Genomic DNA, 20,460 nt, shown 5'->3' with positions numbered 1-20,460 from the left:
ATTCCATTGTGCTAGGTGTCTGGAAGAACAACTCTCCCAACCTTGTGAATAAGCTTCTAATTCGCTGCAGCCAATCAGCTTTTCCATGGAAGATACTTATGGTCAACTTGGTGATTTAATTTATCACTATCATTCCTGCAAGAGGAAAGCAACAGACAGTAGTGTATAGTCAGTATGCATGTTTGCTTCCATGAAGGAATTGGTGGTGATAGAAAGCTGAAAACTGCTCCCTACTTAAAAACAACAACATCAGCTTGGGAACTCTAATAATCCTAGGTGAGGAGTTCCCTCACTCCTCAAATCCATATCTTCCATCCTTTTTTCTACAGGTTATTCACTTTCCCCCTAATTTTCAGTGTGGTTTGCTGGGAGATGTAGCACTGACGTGACCTGCATTTGTGTCTTCTATGCAATGGGTTGCCAGTGACCATGGAATATTGACTGGGGGGAAAACAGAGCATTCTCCGAGAAAGGAAATGGAATGAAGACCCACAAAGGCAGCACCAATAACTAGCACTGGAACAGTGAATTGTACTCCAGATTGCAACATTGTGTTGCATTTCCCAGGTAGGACAACAAAATGCACCTTATGCTCATAGAAACAAATCTTCTCCAAAAGTATTTGTCAACCAATGCTGATAGTCACCTCCAAGGCACCTCGGGCAGGCTTAAGCTCAGTAGAATTCTCCTTTGGACTGACATTTTGTAAGGTTGCACCATTATTTGGCTTTCTTGCTTAATGCCCTGTGTCCACTTAGTATAAAAGAAGACCCCAGTAGTATTCATGCTCCCACTAAACATACAAGGTCTCACTTGCAAATAAGGGTGCATCCTCATACACAGATCATACTATGTTAAAAAGACCAACTCCCAGGAAAGTAACTACAGAATTGCAGCTCCAAGCTTACATCCTACCCTTAATTATTTTCAGTTGAACAACACCAGCTATGTAATATATTCAGAAGTTACATGCCATGCAGTTAATAGAAAGCAAGAGTGTTTAAATGCATGTCTAAGCTGTTATAATCTAGTTCTAGGAAACAACAATGTTACAAATAGTTCTGACTTTCTCCTGGAGATAAATTGGGCAATGAGACCAGAAAATACTCTCTTTCCTTAAAAAAGAGATGTAGTGCTTACAAGTGTTCATAACTGGCTTACTACACAAGTTCTAATGATGAAGGATCAACCAATGACATGGCAATGGTAATTGGTGTGGGTGCAGCACAAGACACTCGCTTACATTTCTAAAAGTGTAAGAACTGCCTTGCTTGACCAGACTGAAGGATTCCAATCTACATACACAAAATAGATAATCTGCTTCATAATCTGGTCATCAGCAAGTCCATAATAATGGAGAACAGTCTCTTCCTCTTATATCTATTCTTAGGTCACTTGCAAATAAAAACTCTGCCACTTGAAGATTTGGCTTAGTAATTGCTCATCATGGAATGGTGATAATGCCAGATCCTAGAAGAGCCCTTCAAAGGGATCTTCTTATTATCAAATAATCTATTTTCTCATCACAATGTTGGCAACTCCTGTTCCTCCTCTGTCTCTTCCTTACCTTCCAGAGGCTGGAGAAGACCATCTGGAGAAATAGTGACAACATCAAAGAGGCAGGTTCTTCTTTTCGCCTGTTTTTCTCAAGACTGTAAATAAAATGAGAACAAGAGCTCTATGGGAGACAATATGTTCTCATTTCTGCCCCAAAGAAAAAATGCTCCTGAAAACATTGGCCTGAAAACTCAGATTTTACCTGGTTTTTCAGGATTTCCGTGTGCTAATAATGGAGTTTGCCTCCCCAAAGTCTCCTGCTCACCTTTAATTTCCCCTCTGTTTAGTTCTGGAGGGGGATACATAAATAATGCCAGCAAAAAATGTCTGGCTGATCTCTGCATGCAATGGAACTGCAAGTGGCCCATGGACTATAGGTTATACGCTCCTGCGTTATCCTCACTGTGGATGCATCTTCCAACTGTCAGAATGCACAACCCTGAACATTTATTATAGTTTGTAAGTGCAACTGCACATATTTTCACAAGGACAGTTCAAGTATATCACCTTGCTTCCATTTCATAACTGATTCCACTTTTCCAAAGTCACATGGATGGATGGATGGATGGATGGATGGATGGATGGATGGATGGTTGGATAAATAGGGAGGAGGAGGAAGAGAGGGAGGAGGAGGAGGAGGAGGAGGAGGATTCGCAAAAAGGTTCCTCATGTTGTAGTAATTTTGCCAAAAGCCAATAAAATTTTTAAATATCACATGAAAGTCCAAAAATATGTGCACCCTTTCCAATATTCATAGAGACAGGATTGCAAAATCAAGGGATTAATGGCAAAAAATAGCGGCTAGGATCTGAATTGCAAATCAGGAAATCTTCATTTAAATTATCATGAATCAGAGTGCTTTCTGATTTGCAAAGTAGGAGAATCAACCTGATTTCCCTTTAAGATTACAGTAGAAAGATTACCACCAATTACTTCAAACATTTGAAAGTGCTACACTAAGGAAGTATTTATTGTTCCACTCACACAGTCATGAGTGCTGAATTCTAAGTGCAAACTCACTGAATCATGACCTAACCAAACAATCTAGGTTTATACCATAGGCTAAATAAAAACAAAACAAAACAAAGTTAAAACTAACCAAGCTTAACATATTCTACCAATGCACCCAGTGTGTCTTTTAGTAACCAAGATAACATGTTGCATGAATCAAGCCACTATGTTAATTCGGCTCTTCTCACCTATTAAAGGGGATTTTCTTAGGCTTCATGATAATTCAACTGTGTCAGATAATGCCAAGGGGTACCCATAATCCTATTCCAATGTAGAGATAGGTAGGCAGGCAGGCAGGCAGGCAGGCAGGCAGACAGTCAGACCAAGAGATTCCCTGCAAAGGAATGTACACATGATCCTTGGGGAAGAAATGGATGGACCATTAAGGAGGAGAAACAGCAACTCAGTTCTAGGAAAGTGGAAAATGTGAGAGACTAAAAATAATCCTGCTCTGATTCTGTTTTGTATAAAAGAGGGCAGAGAGAAACTCTGACAGGCTTCCAAGATTCTATTATTATCCCCTACTACAATAAAGTAGCATTCCTAGAATCCTTACGGTATCTGTTTCCAGTCCTGGCCTTCCTCAAAGGGCTAACATTCCCTCCAGAGAAGTGTACAACAGAAGCGTTCAAAATCTTTGGATTTTGAAGTTGTATCCCATCTTCCTTTTGAGAGTTGCTGGGTTGTGAAAGGCTGATATTCTGAATTTTGTAAACTGATCCTTAAGTCGGTTGATGCCCACCAGCACTTCCTCAGTCTGTAGCTATTTATGATCATCTTACAAAACTTTTGTCTTTCTTTCCGGTGAACAATTTGCCTTGGAGACCCAGAAATTGCCCTGCAGTAAATGCCAATTTATTTTAAGGTCACAGCCATCTTAGCAGAAGCCTCAGGACCACATGTCCATGTTCAGAGCTGCCTGTTGTAGAAGGAAAAGAAACAGCCATTTGTCCACTATATATTCCAGATTTTCTGCTACAGCCACATTAGTGGTAATACAGAGGAGATAAATAATCATTGCCCAGGTTTGGCACATCTCACATCAGAGCATCATTCCTTGATTCAGAGGCAGAAATTTCTCTGTCATCAAAATACAGATCTCTAAACTATTCAGCATGTGTTCCTACAATAAAACCTACAGGATCAAACAGATAAACAAAAATAAAGAAAGCCATTTATTGAAACGTCATCTGGAGCTTCATGTCTCCTTTGTTTATTAAAAGCCCAAGGGGTTTCAGAAATATCCATAGGCTTTGCACAACTAAACAGGAAGCCATGAAATTCATATTTTGCTGCTGTCCCTGAAGCCCTCATATTATAAGCCATGTTCTGTCTACAATCTGTATCTACAGGCAGTTGACATCAGATCCTAGCCATTTCCAGGCATAATAAAACAGAAACATAGGCCATGTTTCTTCATCGATGTTGTTTTCTTCTTTCCTGTCAAAAGAGGCTAGGGAAGGAGTGAGAGAAATACACTTAAAGTAGTGATCTATCTATCTATCCAATTAATTAATGTACTATCATACTGCTTCCTATTTTGAAGCACCTGAAGCTGTGAATAAAAGCAGCAATAAATAAAGCCAGTTATGCCCATTCTTGGACTGGGAGGCCCTACTTACTGTCACTCATGCCCTCGTGACCTCCCATCTGGACTCCTGTCATGTGCTTTATGTGGGACGGCCCTTGAAGAGTACTTGGAAGCTTCAGCTGATGCAGAATACAGCCGCACAGGTAGTAAATGGTGTCGGTTACTCAGCACGTGTAACACCACTACTCTGTGGGCTGCATTGATTGCCAGTATGCTTCTGGGTGCAATTCAAGGTGCTAGTTGTCACCATTAAAGCCCTTCATAGCTTGGGACCAGGTTACCTGAAAGACTGTCTTTTCCCAGTTATTTCTACCAGTCCAATCTGGTCCAGCAGGATGGACATGCTTTGAGTCCCATCAACCAGGGAATGCTGGTTGGCAGGGCCAAGAAGTCCTTTTCTGTCGTAGCACCTGCCCTATGGAACATTCTCCCTCCAGAGATGAGGATGGCCCCAACCCTGCTGGCCTTTTGTAAGGCTCTAAAAACCTGGCTCTCTGCCCAGACTGGGGCCCTGAGTGGGTGAAGAGTCCCTTCTCCTGGTTGTGCTAACAACCATTGATTGTGACGTCTTCCCCGGCTACTGTGTATTTTAATTTTTGTATTTAGGATGGAAAATTGTTTTTAATTTATTTTAAGATAGTTCACTGCCCAGAGTCACTTGCTGAGATGGGCAGCCATACAAATTGAATAAATAAATAAAATTAGAAAACATCACTTTAAAAGAGTATAAAGTGATATGCAATAAAATGTATAAATTAAAGAAGTAGGTGAGAGGTGGAAAGAAGCAGTTCTCCAACTTACGTACCAGGAAGGCCTAGGTGAAGTGGTGACTTCCCAACAGAACCCTAAAATATGTATAGTAGGCACTTTCCAAATTTCAGTGGGGAGAGCATTTCCAAGCGTGGATGCCACCATAGGATAGGCCTACCCCCAATCAGCTGACTGATGGCATTCAGCAGCTCTTGGAATATATAGCAAAGCCTCCCCTGATCTCAGAGGCCATCAGCCCTATAATGCAAAAGTGATTTGACAGGTGTCTTAGTTGCATTAATTGTTTGCTAGCTTGTTTAAGATGGGCAGCCAAATAAATTTTCCAGACAAATAAACAGTTCCAAGTTGCTTAGGGCCTTGTATGTCATAACCCAAACCTTGAAACTCTGAACCTAGCTCAGTAGCTAATTGGCAACCAGGCTAATTGCTTCAATAAAGATGTAAAAAATGTATGGCCAAGTGCCCACTTGGCAACCTGGTCACTGCATTCTGCACCTGGAATTCAGTGGACGAGTCCCTGCAGTTTTCTTGGCAAGGTTTTTTGGAAGCTGTTTGCCATTGCCTCCTTCCTAGGGCTGAGAGGGAGTGACTGGCCCAAAATGACCCAGCTGGCTTCATGCCTAAGGTGGGACTAGAACTCACGGTTTTCCAGTTTCTAGCCTGGCAGCTTAACCACTACACCAAACTGGCTCTCTGTTAAAGTTTATGCATTTTTAAAAAACAGCGGCTTTTTTTTTTAATTGAAGGGGTGTCCCTTCCTCTGTAAAGCGGCCAATGAGTCACTAGGGTGAGCCTAAAAGCAAGTGAAGCACTCCAGCTGAAATGGACTCCCGGCGACATAAAAGAAAAAGATTACTTTCAAATGGCAGCAGGTTGAAATTACAATGGAAGGGAAATGAGTAAAGGTTGACATAATCTGTTTCTACCCTCCAAGAAATGGTTGCTGTCCTGTTCTGGTGACAGAGCAACCAGGCAGTACAGATAAGCCCTGAGACTAACAGTCTGGTTTCGGATGGACATCCCTGATGCCGTAAGGCCAACCTGTTCCACCTTCTGGATGTCAGATTCAGCCAGTGCGGCATGGCTAGGAACTTGCCCAGCCGTGCTTAGTCAGTTTCACCACTCGAGAGCTAGCAAGGAAAGGGGAAGTGAGAAACCGCAAACTGATTAATGGACCAGCTGGCACTGCTTAACTAAACCGCACGCGGATGCGTTGTGTTAATGCCAGATTGCCGCAGGCACTGTAGACAAAGGGGAGAGCCGCGGATTTGAGTTAAAGCAATCAGCTCGTGATTGGGGAACTTCTGGTTTTGCGAGCAACAGAAAGACCCATCGACGACAACAACAACGCTAGTGAACACAGCAATCAAGAACACAAAAGAGCTGGACTGAATCTGCCATTTGGGGGGATTACTGCAGGTAATCTGTAACCAAACAACAGGGGTTAAGCACGGGGACAGGGAACTATAAATTGTATTGTAAAATGTGCCAAGCCAGTCCTGGCTTTGTCTGTAATTATGAACATTACACTTGAGTAAACTTCTTTGCTGAACACACGTGTCACGAGAGTTTCTCTGAGTCGAACGGGGTAAACCTTACACTGGACTGGCCCTGAATAGATATGAACTGGGAGTGGCTTCTGCAGTTTCACAATTGAACACATCCAGAGTTCCTGTAGAAAAGCACGGACAATTGGCTGCTCAAGAAAGAAAGGAAAACATGGGCCTTGACTAAATTACAGCAGCTAGGCTGTAGGACTTTGGACATTGTAAGTAGCATCCAAGCAAGAACATTACTCTGTTGTCCAAAATGCCTTCCAGAACTAGGAACAAGTCAGGATGAATGAGCTCCAGTCTAACCCAGAGTGTATCTAATCTATTTCAAAAGCACTGGATTTAACCCTTGAAGTGGACTGAGCCCCCTCTGCTCAGCAATAGTACTTGGTAGGTTACCACCCTTCCAACTCCCCTTTTTCAGGATCATTCCTTACTACAGAACATTGGAATCTTGAAATATTGCAATACCTGTCCTGCCCAGCCAGACCTATGTAGTGTTGGATTAGGACTGGGAAGATCCAGATTGAAGACCATCTTCAACCATGGAAGCTCTCTGAGTGATTTTGAGCCTATTGTTCTTTCACAGACTAACCTACTTCATGGAGTTGATGTTGTGGGAAAGAACTCAAGGAGGAAGCTACTGGAGGGGAGTCAGTATATATATCTCTTAGAGACAGAAACAGAGACCTCCATGGCCAAAAGCTAAAGCAAAACCTTGTGTGATAAACATCTCCCTGGGATCTTGCAAAATTAGTGCCAGAGATGACTTCCTGGGTCAAAAGGACAGTTTGGCCTTTTATGAGATAACTCCCTAAAGCATGTAACAAGCCATTGATGTTTTGCATTTTCAGGTCCAACCTTTGTGAAAATATTACCAAAATTCTCTCTATATAAAGAAGTTTGTGATCCTAGCATGCAAAAGGAAAGGCAAATAGCCAGGAAAGTATACAAGGATCCATATAACATATGAGGGGAATGAGAAACTAGCTTCATGGTCCAGGAGGTTCATATACAGTGGAACCTTGGGTTACGAACGCTTCTGTTCACGAACTTTTCGGGTGATGACCAGCTCCAGCTGCAAAATTTTGCTTCGGTTCGCAAACTCCGCCTCGGTTTACGAACAGGATCCACGGCCATTTTCCCTCCCGCGACCCGGTCCGCGGCCATTTTCTGCCTGACACGTGGTCCGCAGCCATTTTTCCGCCCCTGACATGTGGTCCGTGGCCATTTTTCCGCCCCTGACATGTGGTCCGCGGCCATTTTCCGCCCCTGACACATGATCCGCGGCCATTTTTCCGCCCCTGACACGTGGTCCACAGCCATTTTTCCGCCCGACATGTGGTCCACGGCCATTTTTCCGCCCCTGACACGTGGTCTGCAGCCATTTTCAACCCCTGACATGTGGTCGTAGGGAGGGGGACTCTCCCTCCAAGCAATAGCCGCCTCCCTGTCAGAACGCCAGAATGGATTAACAGTAATTACATTGAACCTTATGGGAAAATTTGCTTCGGGTCGCGACCAATTCGAGTCGCAACCAGAGTCATGGAACAAATTAAGTTCGTAAACCGAGGTTCCACTGTATTTAATGAGAGATTATAATCTGGAGTTACAGGTGCCTTATTCCTAAATTTTAGACTGATGGGTGTTTACTTCCCCAATCCTGATCGTGTCTTTCCCTCTATATTGGAATCCTTGCTCACTGAGATCTATACTCAGAGGGTCGTGTTCTGACTCTCTCATTCCCCCAATCTTCAGCTTTAAGCAGTGACAAATAAATCAAAAAAGATGAAGCAGGATCTGCTATTAATAAAACTAACAGCAATATTGGTACGTGGGGGAAAGGGGGAGAAATTGTATTCCATTCTTCTCTTGCTTCATCATATACTGCTCTATTGTTAAGTGGCATTTGCCATTTCTTTCAGAGATGTAACTAATATTGTGCAAGGGAGAATTCTTTTCCTTTGCCCCTCTTTGCCGTTCATTCTTTCAGTTGTAATAAGGAACTGCTGTGGTCTGCTTGGCGTTCAGTTATGCCCGATAAATGATGCCTTCAAAAATGTTCTGTGCTCATTTTTAAGCTTAATCAGGTCTGGCATTACCAGCTGGCATGATAGGTAAAATGTGCCCACTATAGCTGATCCATTTGTTTTATTATTTTTTTAACAGAAAATTAAATTTTTGTTTTTGCTCTTCAGTACCCAGCGTGCTGTAGAAATGTGCCAACAGATATAGCTTGGAGACTTCATTTAATTTCATTGTTTCTAGGCCAGTCAAAATGGTCATCATGGAACTACCAATTAACCTATCACTTCTCTTATAATTGCTATAATTCCTTCTAATGACAATCCATTATGATAATTGCTAGAGAGGTCCTGTCCCTAAGCCTCTTGTAAGCTGGATGGGGCATCACTGCAGTGATGCTGAGGCTCTCCAGAGACCTCCTTGACCAATCAGGTACCAACCCAAAGTGTGATGTATATAACACCCCAAGAGAAGGAGATCAACCATACTTGCCATATGGTGCAAGAGTGAAATGCAAACAGACACATGCAGAACTTTCTCAAAGTTTGATCAAGTGTTCTTGATCAATGGTAGAAATCTGAGGACTTGGGCCTATGATTACATCACTCAGATTACTGGAAAATCAATAAAAAGATAATCTATGTGTGCACATGGTGAATTAATTGTGGAATAAATTGAGAATATGTTTACAAGTCCAACAGAATGCCCTTCTGTGTAAAAGAACCAAAAATGTGAATTTATGAAGAATAGTTATTAAACATCTTAGTCAGAACATTACTCTGTCTTGGTTGTTTCAGTCTACTCCAACTTTTTCCAACCCTGTCCTCAAGTTGTGTTGGACCAGCTTCTTGCCTTCTATATTTGTTCTCCATCTGGATTTTGTCCAGATGTGCTGACTAGCTTATTTCCATTCTAAATAATGACATCTGTCCTCAAAGCCACAGCAGCAGAGCAATGGACATACTTCAAATGACTAATATGGGAAACTACATTACTTCTGTAAAAAAGTGACCCATTTGTAATGCTGTCAATATCAATATATCTTTGACACTTTTTTTTCAGCTCTGAAACAATATTTTGGTCACAAAAGAAATCGTATATAAAATTACACAAAACCACTCTCTTGACAAAAGAGAATCAACATTAGCTATTACACCACTGGGCAATATTCCTCAGGGCAGTGCAACATTTTGGGTTTCATTCCAAAAATGTGATTCAGAGCACGTAGGGATGAGAAAAAGGGTCTTTCTGCAAGACTTTAAAGCAGGTGTGTCTTTTCAGGGGATCACATGTGAAGCCATTTTTAGAAATCTAATCCAAAGCATTGTATAGTCCTAATACTCACTTCTCTGAAGCCACTGAGTCTGTTCCTGGCTATTCCCTCCGTAAGGAGAAATTGTTTCAGCTCACATACAGTAATAATTTCACCACTTCCGTTTCTCAGACTTATATGCAATCCAAAATGCAGTTATGTGCTAGAATCTGCACATTTTCTGAATGTTGCAATGCAGGTCACACGTGAAAAAAATGAACTCAGAAAGTATATATTGGAAAATGTGTACAGTCTAATGTGTGTTATGGAGAAAAGATACAAAAAATATATTTAAAAAATATATTTAAAACTGGTAAAACAAGAAACAAAAGGAAGCCAAGCTTCACCTCTTCAAATCTCTCTCGATCTGTGAAACATTTAATTTTATTAAAAAAAAAAAAAAAAGTAACTAGGAGCCACGCTGAGAAAGAGAGAGATTGGAATTGTGCATGAATTCTTTGTATGCAAAAAAAATTAAAATTAAATGCTTGCAATTAAGTTATCAGCTCTCTAGCTCAAGAAAGTACAAATAGTCCCGAGTTTAAGAACAAGTTCTGTTCCCAAGCTCTGCCCTTAAGTCAACTTTGTACAAAAGCCAGAAGAGTATTACTGTATAATACTGTATAAGTAGCATTGTGTATTTAACTCGAATCATTGTGTATTTAACTCGAATCATTGTGTATTTAGCTCGAAGCATTGTGTATTTAACTCAAATTTTGCTACTATAGGCTCCATTCTTAACTATGGGTCGTCCTTAAACCAGGCATTCTTAACCTGGGGATTACCTTTATAGAGGCCAGCAATATGCTAACACAAAACTAGCTTGCCTAAAACCAATTTGATACCAACACTTCCTTAGGTTATCAGGATTATGACTCCAAAATTCCATAAATTACATCCAACAACCTAGTGAAAAATATCATCCTTGCATTCAAAAGGTCCCCAACTCTATCCTGGGAATTTCCTTTAAAACGAAAGAAAGAAAAGGACCAGATATCAGGAGAATGGTTTGTTGGTATAACATTAGAGCTAACATCCAGATGCCACTAGATGCAGGAAAAGGACATAGAAAATTAAGTCTTTAATGCCATTTCATGGTTGTCAAATTTTGTGCAATTTAGCTTTGGTAGCCAAAGGCTACCTGCATAATCTACCTCTTGGCTGGACTTGCCTATTGTCTTGTTAAATTGTTAAGCCCAAAGGCTACCAAGTCTTCTAAATTTGCACAATGACTTAACAAGACAATAGGCAAGTCCAGCCAAGAGGTAGGATATGCAGGATTAAGTGACAGATGCAGCTGCTTTAAGATGCTGAAGACAGGAGCTTCTTTTGCTCTCCTGCATGCTCCAAAGAGCTGTTCAGAGTTTAAATCCAAACAACAGCACAGCCCTGGTAGTCAATACTTGAACTGGGGACCTTCAAGGATGGAGGCTAGAGTGGGAAGTCATAAAACATCCTGGAAGAAGGAAACAACAAACTACTTTTGCAACATCCAAGAAAACCTATACAGACACTGCTGTGAAGTCACAAGGAAGAAGCTCAGCTTGAAGGTACAGTATCTTCATTTGCACAGCTAGGTGATTGCACCAAGGCAACCATGCCTAATCTTCAAAAAGCTAAGCAGGATCAGAGTGGATTAGCACACAGATTAGAGAGCACAAGGAAATCTGATGGATAGACAGGAAAGCTGATAAAACTGGGATGTTGAAAAGTCACCAGGAATTTAACTTGACCTAGGAGTTTTCATCTTTTCCTTCTAAATCTGTAATTCAGCAAGTGAACTATCTTTTCTCTCTGAAGCCCTCAACTCTGTTTACCTGGAAGTAAACCTCACTGAATTAGTTTTTTAGTATGAATTGGTTGCCTTCTCCAGATTTTAACTGTTTACATTTTATCTTTCATTCACAGAAACTAAATTCAAGATGATGATTACGATGATGATGAAGAAGAAGATGTGGACTTAATTATCATGGAAATTATGCCCTTGCAGTTCAGGAATAGTAATTATCTAATAAGACCATAAAATAGGAAGAGTTATGTTGTAGCATTTAGCACAGTTAAGGTTAATATATATATATTTACTCTGTGGGAGGCTAAAAAGAATTGGAAAGGGGAAAGTTGGTTTTTCAACAACTGGTTACTTGCAGGGTCACAAACTTCTGTTTGAACTGAGTTGGCAGTCTTGCATGGCTCATTTTGATCTTCAGGAAATCATCTTTATTACTGAGACACAATGCAGTGACTGAATTTTAGAATTAATTCTAAATGCACACATTCAGTTAGTAATTGGTTCCATGAAACACATTGGGATTGACATAGGAAAGTAATATCTGTTCATAGGAGTGCATTTTAATAGTACAAGCTGCCTGCAGGCTTACAAATGAATCCCCTTATTATTCCAATCTAGCTGCAAAATTTGGTTCATTTTGGGTCTTGGCATTTTCAATTTGCCTGTACCAAGGATCAGACTCACATTCCAGGGTTTCTTCCTTCTTTTGTTGTGACCTTCAGCTATTAAAAGCATCTTCCCAGCAAGCCTTTTTAGCTGTTCAGTTATACAAAAGATCAGGGAAAAGGTCATTTCCTCACTCTGTGCAATGAATGGAACAGGACATATTCCATAGTATGAATATGAGGCAGAGGGGTGGTACAACTGCAGCTGGAGTATTACACAAGTTGACGGAGATGCGAGTTCAAACCACTGTATAGCCAGAGTTACCAGAGGAAGTTTGGTAGATCTGTGCCCAAGATCCTGGTTTTGATTGCTTGGTCATGCCAACTGTTTTGACTTCACCAACCACCCTTGCAGATGCACCTGCCTCTGAATTAGGATTTTGTGGATTATATTCAGGTTATGTGATGCATAACATATAACATGAATATAATATATTTATGTTATAATATAAAAATTATGTTATAATATAAAAATTCATGTTATAATATAAAATACACACATACATAAAAATGCATACAGGCACACCAAGTTAGGGATACTCATATCTCAATATAACACTGAGAAATATAACATTTGTAACACATCTACTGCTTCCTTGCTCTGATGTTTCAGTGGACAGGCTGAGGTGCCAGACTAGAAATTGGGAGTTTGTGAGTTCTAGTCCTCCCTTAGGCAAAGGAACCAGGTGGGGGTCTTTGGGCCCGACCTTCTCTCTCCGCCCATCCCATTTCAAAGGGTGCTTCTTGTGGGGCAAACAACAGGAGGACCATTATGGGTTGTACAAAATAAGGGCAGTAATACACACACACATACACACACACATCTAACTGTGATTCCTCTATGAATACAGCAGTTCACATCCCTATGTAAGAATATTAACCCCCGCAGTTTTCAAAAATTATTAGACTTTTTTTAAAATTTGAGGTGTTCTCTATTTCCCATTTACACCCAGCTGCAAAGACCAGTTGCATCACAGTCAGGAGCAGCAGTGCCCGCAGGTGTAGGGGAGGCAATGGGAGGGGGGGTCAGAGTGATGTCAGCAGAGTTGCAACAACGTGATGCAAGCCCTGCTCCTTTTCTACCTGCATTGCAATGTCGTATGCACCTCCAAAAGAGATTATGCCTATGGATGCCACTCCCCGGAAGAAAGCAGTTTTATATGTTTTAGTCCATTTAGACCTCCCTTCTCCTTATTCCCTCAACAGGACACATCATTTATTTACAGTGGCATGCAGTGTTGCAGCTACTAAATAATTGGAGGGATTTTAACAAATATGCATCATTGATCCAAGCCTGACATGGCTCTTGAATGAACTAGCATTTCTCAAATAATTACAAAGTAAGGTTGGACACGGTTTCCAGAGTGTTGATGTTCCTCCTAAACTCTACTAAGAAATTTGACAGGAAATTTAAGGCATATGTTTAAAAGGAGGCTAATACAGGAAGGAGGGACCACATTATTAGTGACAGGCTAAACAGCTGCCTCCGAAGTAACAAAGGTATTCTCCATCCTGAAGGGGGAGATGAGAGATGCAAGCTACATTGTAAGCAACTGAAAATATGCTTCCCTAGAACTGTTGCAACAAGGTAGGGTTTGGAGGTCTCCCACCGTAACTGGCTTACGTGAACTCAGCATAGATCAGCTCTCAGCCTCTTTTGCACGATGCTCATGATGGAAAATATTTTTCACAACCTTGAGTGAATGAAGGTGGTGGGTTAGAATGTTTGGTTGTTTGGGGAACATGCTGGCTGGGGAATTCTGGGAGTTGAAGTCCACCCATCTTAAAGTTGCTGAGGTTGAGAAACCCTGCTCTAGAAGATTCCTAAATGAACAAAATCTTTCTAGAACCGTTATTTGTTTAAAAAAATAATAATAAAATCATATGATGTTATCAACGAGAGGGTCATTTTGATAGAGCAGCAAATATCCAAGACTGACATGATCACAGAAATTCCCATACTGCGTTTATGCATTTATGCTTGCCCTTGAGATCAGGTTTAAAAAAAAATGATGATGATGATGATGATGATGATGATGATGATGATGATGATGATGATAATAATAAATCCTTCAATCTACGATCCATGTATTACTTCCTCTGGAGAGCTTGAAAAAAATCTCTTCTGTCTCAGGGCTCTCCGATATCCAGTGCTGAGGATTTCAAACCCAACGAAACTCCATAAGCTTGAAATGTGATTCCACGTAGGCAAGCATGTGCAAGGCATATAACAAAATTCACAGGGGTGTGTGGCATAGGTTTTGCTATATGCATGATGCACATATATTCTGGGATGAAAGCAGGGGGAGCAAATGGAGTCACAGGAAATATTTCAATGGAGTCATTTCTCTCCGTGCTTATTCCTTGATGTTCCAAAATTTTGTTTCATCTCTTTTCTTTCTTCTGTTCCCCCCTCCCCCCACCGCCAATTTCTGGGGTTTTGGCAGTCTTGTTAATTTCATTTCCCACTCATCATGATCTCATTTCATGTTTTGTTGTTGTTTCCTTGTCAGCCACAAAGGAAGATCCAGCCTGTCTTCCCGTGCCAAATTGCTGTGCTGTTTTCAGTATTACATTTCCGTGCATTTTTCTAATCAGACACCCTAAGCTGTGACATTTGCCAAGCAAACTCAGACATAATGAACAAAGGATCCTCATTTCATCAGCAGATAAATGGTGGGGTAGCAGTGACAGCCTCTGATTCCTTGTAATTGCTTCATATTTCAGATTGGACCGTTTTCAGTCTTAGACCCTTTGCACATTATTCCAACTACATGGACACAATTCCAGTACATGGCACAGATCAGGTTACTTGCAGGACTGTCTATCTACAGTTATATTCTCCTATCCCAGCACTGTTCCAGGCTGGATTTTATCCAGGTCCCTTCTCTGTGCCAATGTCATTTGGCTGGACCTAGGAAATCTCCCTTTTCTGTGGCAGTGGCCACCCTCTGGAATAATTTCCTCTGAAAATTTAATTGGTCCCAACTCTGCTAGCCTTTCATAAGGCATTAAACACCTGTTTTTTCCCTGGGCATTTGGGACAGGACATAAGATCTGCTTATCTTGGGCATGATCTGGTTTGACAATTATATTGTACACTTGGGGTTTCGATGATGATGATGATGATTGATTAGTTGATTGATTGATTGATTGTTGCTTTTTTAATGAGTTATTATCTATTATTAGCCTCTGGTGAGTGGATAGCAATATAAAATGATTACATAAGCAAACAGTGATGGGCTAAGCGTGGTATGTTTAGCCTATAAAAGAGATAACCGAGAAAAGATATAATAGCAATCTTCAAATATCTGGTTATTTGAAGTGGGAGTGAACTTATTCTCTATTGCTCCAAAGAGCAGGACCAGAACCAGTGGGTTAAAACTACAAGGAGGAGGTTCAGGCTAAACATCAGAAAGAACTTGCTGACAATATGACCTATTAGCTAGTGGAAAAGACTGCCACATGAAGGCCTATAAACAGAATTACTGGAGGTCTTTCAAAGAAGCTGAATGATCATCTGCCAAGGATGTTTTAATGCTCAGGGGGCTGGACTACCTCTAAGATATCTTCCAGCTCTATCACTCTATGTATCTGTACTTCCAGTAGTTCATGTCAGGCTCTAGTTTTTCAGATGCAACAATTTTTCTTAATATTGTACTCATGAAGTGTCGTGGACATTAACTTCCATAACTTACATGATCACTGGGGGTAGTTAGAGTTGAAGTCCAGTATAGAGGAGGGCATCAAGTTAGAGAAGGTTGATGAGTCCTGTTCATAACAATACCAATGCAATGACTTTCTTAAATTACCTGTAAAGATGCCTGAAAAGGAATGTGTTAATTCAAGTGGCTTAGAACTGTGGAAAATAAAATAAAGTGAGTAATCATAGAATCATTGATTTTGACAAATTGTAAGGTACTTTGGAGATCATCCAACCCATTGCTCAGTGCACAAACCCGCTACTGCATATCACATCAGATGACCATCTAGTCCAGTTTTTCTCAGCCTTGGCCATTTTAAGATGTGTGGACTTCAACTCCAGAATTTCCCAGCCAGCATGGGTGATCCTCCTCTGTGTAGTCAAGAAAGTTAAATGCAGTGCTTCTAGGTGACTGGGGCCCTCTTCTTTGTTATTACCACCACCCAACATCAATGAAGCCACAGTGACTCTTCATTGCTGTGAAAGGTTTCACAAGGGAAGCCAAAGCAAGTGGGGAGGTCAAGGTATCCAGGGGAAGCTTACTAAGCCAGGAAGATGCACGTGGGATCTCGCCCGATGGAGCCTTTTGGGCCAAGATCTTGGATGCAGAAAAGGTGGTCCAGGTACCACCACTGAGGGCCTGGGAACTGAGTGGAGCCCAGTCTGGATTGCTGGAAGCTGTGACAATGGAGATGAATATCTGGCACTCTTGAAGCAGGAGTGCAAGCTCAGTGCCCTGGGGAAGGGTGACCGAGTGAGGGTCCAGATCACATGTGCTTCTGGTCAGAAAGTTCAAGGCATCATCCGATACCAAGGATCCATAGACAAGAGCAAGCAAGATACCAGCATCATCTCTGGGGTAGAGCTAGTGAGCTCAGCAGCCAGGAAGGGTTTTACAGATGGCTCCTTCAAAGGACACAAGTTCTTCTCCTGCTGTAAGAATTGTGGCATCTTTGTACCCATCAGCCAGATAGAGCCTGACAAATCAGTTGAGGATAGTCCATCAGCACGTTGAAGAGGAGAGATCTGGGAGTGAACAAGAGTCCAGCTTACAACAGGAGATCCCTTGTCATCCCCTGGACTAACAGTTGGAGACCTGGTACTGTGGTGTACTGCAACCATCTTACAGGGAAATTTGAAGCCAGAGTGTTTGTGGGAATACTTTGAGATGAGACAGTGGGTTCCTGGGATGGTTGCTTCAAAGACAAGCCTCTCTGTCATTTCCCATCACCCAAGTATGGGATCTTGCTCCCCATTTCCAAAGTGCATAAAGAACAAGTTGATAAAAGTCCACAGGTCTTGAACAGCAACAGCAACATCTTAAAATGGCTAAGGCTGAGAAACACTGATCTAGCCTCTATTTAAACGCCTCCAGCAAAAGAGAGTCCACTACCTTCTGAGGCAGGCTGTTCCACCTGAACAGTCCTCACCATTAGGACATTTTCCCTGATGTCCAACCAAACTCTACATCCTTGTGATTAAAGCCATTGCTCCTTAAACTACCTACCAAACCAATGCTGAATAATTCTGCCATTGTCTAGATCAGTGTTTCTCAACCTCAGCAACTTTAAGGTGTATAGACTTCAATTCCCAGAAATCCCTAGCCAGCCATATCTTAAAGTCACCAAGGTTGAGAAACACTGGTCTAGAAGACAGTCTGTCAGGTACTTGAAGAGAGTTCTCATAATTTCCTCCCCACAACTTTTTCTTCTCCAAGTTAAGCATACCAAACACCTCTAACCATTCCTCATAAGGTTTTCCTTCCAGGCCCCTTATTAACTCAGTTGCTTTCCCAGACATTCATTCATTCGTTCATTCATTCATTCATTCATTCATTCAATTTGTATGCCGCCCATTTCCCCCAGCGGGTGACATTTTCTGACATGGCTTTCCCAGACATGCCCCTGTTTGTCAATATCTTCCCTAAAATGCAGTGGCCTGAACTGGATGCAATATTTTAGAGGTGGTTTCATGAACACAGAACAGAGAGGAGCAATTGTATTGATTTTGACATTATACATCTGTTGCTTTTGATATTAGACATCTGTTGATACAGTTCTAGAATTGCATTTGCTTTTTTTTGCAATTGCATCACACTAAATAGATGAATTCCATATTCCTATTTAAATATAACTATATTTACATATTACCAACCAAGAAAATCCCTGTCAAGAAAATCCCAGAGATAATGTGAAAAAAAGGAATGGATTTTGGCCATAACTGAAAAACTGCAAAGCTAATATATATATATATTCTCTCTCTCTCTATAGAAATTCCCAACCTGTATTCCAATATGCAAGGCAGTTTCCAAGCAGGTTGTCAATATGATGTTGCCTAACACAGTTAAGCTTTCTTTGTAAAAATCTATTAAAGATTTATTTGGAAGAATACTAAGATGTCTAGATGGGGCACTTGAGACTGTTAGCAAACTACTCATAATGAATTTATGAAGGAAGGCAAAGGGCAACCACATAAAAGAATGATAAACCCACTCATAATTCTTGCCTTGTGTGCTCGAAATCATTTCTCCACTTTCTTTCCACATCAACTTTTTCCAGCCTAATGAGCTTCAGTGGGAATAAGCCACTTAAAAATGTGTCAGATACCCAGTCAAATTGGCATATCTTATTGAACAGCTCTGATGCCTTCATTTGGAATATTGTACTGGAAACCATGTTGACGCCATATGCTATCTTGGGCAAAGCAATACACAGTATAGTTGTTCTGTTTATTTTGAGAATTAGACACCATATTGCCTGCAGGCAAAAAACAAAAAGAACATGACAGTTTGCATTGACCACCATCTGCCCTTCCTTCCACATCTATGGACCAATTCCTTCATGATACTTTCCAGACATCAACCGTACACCACGCACAGAGAACTTTATGCCATTGGAAATGCACTCTCTCCTGATCTCATGAAGTTAATCACCCATGCTTCCTCTCCCTATGTTAATCAGGACTGAATCAACTGAGAAGAAACCTTGATTTGACTCACAAACAATGCAATGTCACGCAATGTTATCCATCCATCCATCCATCCATCTGACATACTCAACATGAGCATGCTTGGGGTAAAACTGGGCATTGGTTGTGATTGTGGCATAAAGGCAAAATGTGCCTGAGCTGACCACGGCTGTCCTTACCACTAGCCAGAGAATGCTGCTTGTGGCAAAGATCTAAAACTGAAAACCTAGTCTACATCAGTCTCATTGAAATGGGTTATGTGAACGCATGATGCTTAACTGGGTTATTGAATTAATTCATTTTCTTAGATTGCACAATTCATTGGCCCACCCGTGAACCAAAGTGGCCGAGTTTGCACAACACGCGCACATAGACACACAGAAACCCTATTCACGATTAAAGCTCCCTACTCTTAGCCTATCCTGCAAATAGATTTGCTACGGTTTTACTTGACCTAGTTATGCATGCTGCATAATCCCGTTGATTTATTGGGGGTCACTCTTTGGAGAAAATTCAGTTGGCATCTTGCTGGCTTGCGATAAGATACAAGACTTGTACCTCTCTGATATGTGGGGAACTAGTAGTCTATTTTATTGGCTTGTTTTATATATCAATATTGTTCTTCCCAGAAGAGCCAAATGGTTTACTAGAGAACAATAAATATATTCTTAAATAAAAACCATCACAGTAAAACCAACAATGCTTAAAATCAATAAAAACAAAACAAAATTAAAACATAGTTCATTTGGAGGGGAAAAGGACAAGAAAAAAGAAAGCAATAGAACAGATAGTCTGAAGACAGTCTGCTCCTCGAATAGTAGTTGTTCTACAAACACCTGATTGAACAGGCATGTTTTCAGTTATTTACTGAGAGAAGGAAATTTGGGAGGCGGGGAGGACAAGCTAAACATCCCTCAAGCAAGAGTTGTATAAGTGGAGAAAGCCTTATTCCTGGCTACTTTAGTCTGAGCTAAGGCATCTGTGGGGGAGGGGGGTCAAAAAGTCAAGATGGTGGCAACCATCTGATTGAACTGTGTTTACTGATTCCCCTTGTGAATTCCCCTATAGTGAGTTGAACCCATTAATAGAAAGATGGTAAGATGGAAGTCCTGTGGGTTTTCAGAACTCGGAGAAGGGCATGAAAAACCACAGGATGACACCACAGAGATCTAATGATCATCCAGATTTGTCAGCCCAGATCTTTTAGCTCTAGAGAAGGAGGGTACTGTATAGCAGCCTTCACCACACTTTCCACTGACTAACATATCCAGCCTAGCCTTCCATCTTGAGACTGATGTTAAATTGCAGACATCACGCTAGAAGTACACGGCCTAATGTTTTTTTATTATTTTATTTTCTTGTTTCTCTCCCCAACCTGCATTTCTAGAATGCACATTCTTTGGTGCTATGTTGGCTGATCTTAGAATTGCCTATTATGGATGTTGATTTTCTTCTTATAAACCAATATAATTAACTTGGTTTATTTATTGATTTAGAAGTAAGTTTTTGCATTGAG

At 41.0% G+C, this 20,460-nt stretch overlaps 1 protein-coding gene across 1 annotated transcript in view; it reads right to left on the bottom strand.

The window, feature by feature from the left end:
- Positions 1 to 2,945, bottom strand: part of PHACTR3 (phosphatase and actin regulator 3) — a 161,199-nt gene extending 158,254 nt beyond the window's left edge. Inside the window, exon 1 of the mRNA XM_088153987.1 lies at positions 2,757 to 2,945. The gene's annotated coding sequence lies outside the window, so the exon portion shown is untranslated. The remainder of the gene's footprint in view (positions 1 to 2,756) is intronic.
- Between the last annotated feature and the right edge of the window lie 17,515 nt (positions 2,946 to 20,460).

Source organism: Python bivittatus, unplaced genomic scaffold (assembly GCF_059951505.1).
Source record: "Python bivittatus isolate LINGU-HERP-01145 unplaced genomic scaffold, Pbiv_v1 ctg000700_np1212, whole genome shotgun sequence".
Lineage (NCBI taxonomy): Eukaryota > Metazoa > Chordata > Lepidosauria > Squamata > Pythonidae > Python > Python bivittatus.
The sequence above is the reverse complement of the archived record's forward strand: the minus strand, read 5'-3'. Positions and strand labels throughout refer to the sequence as shown.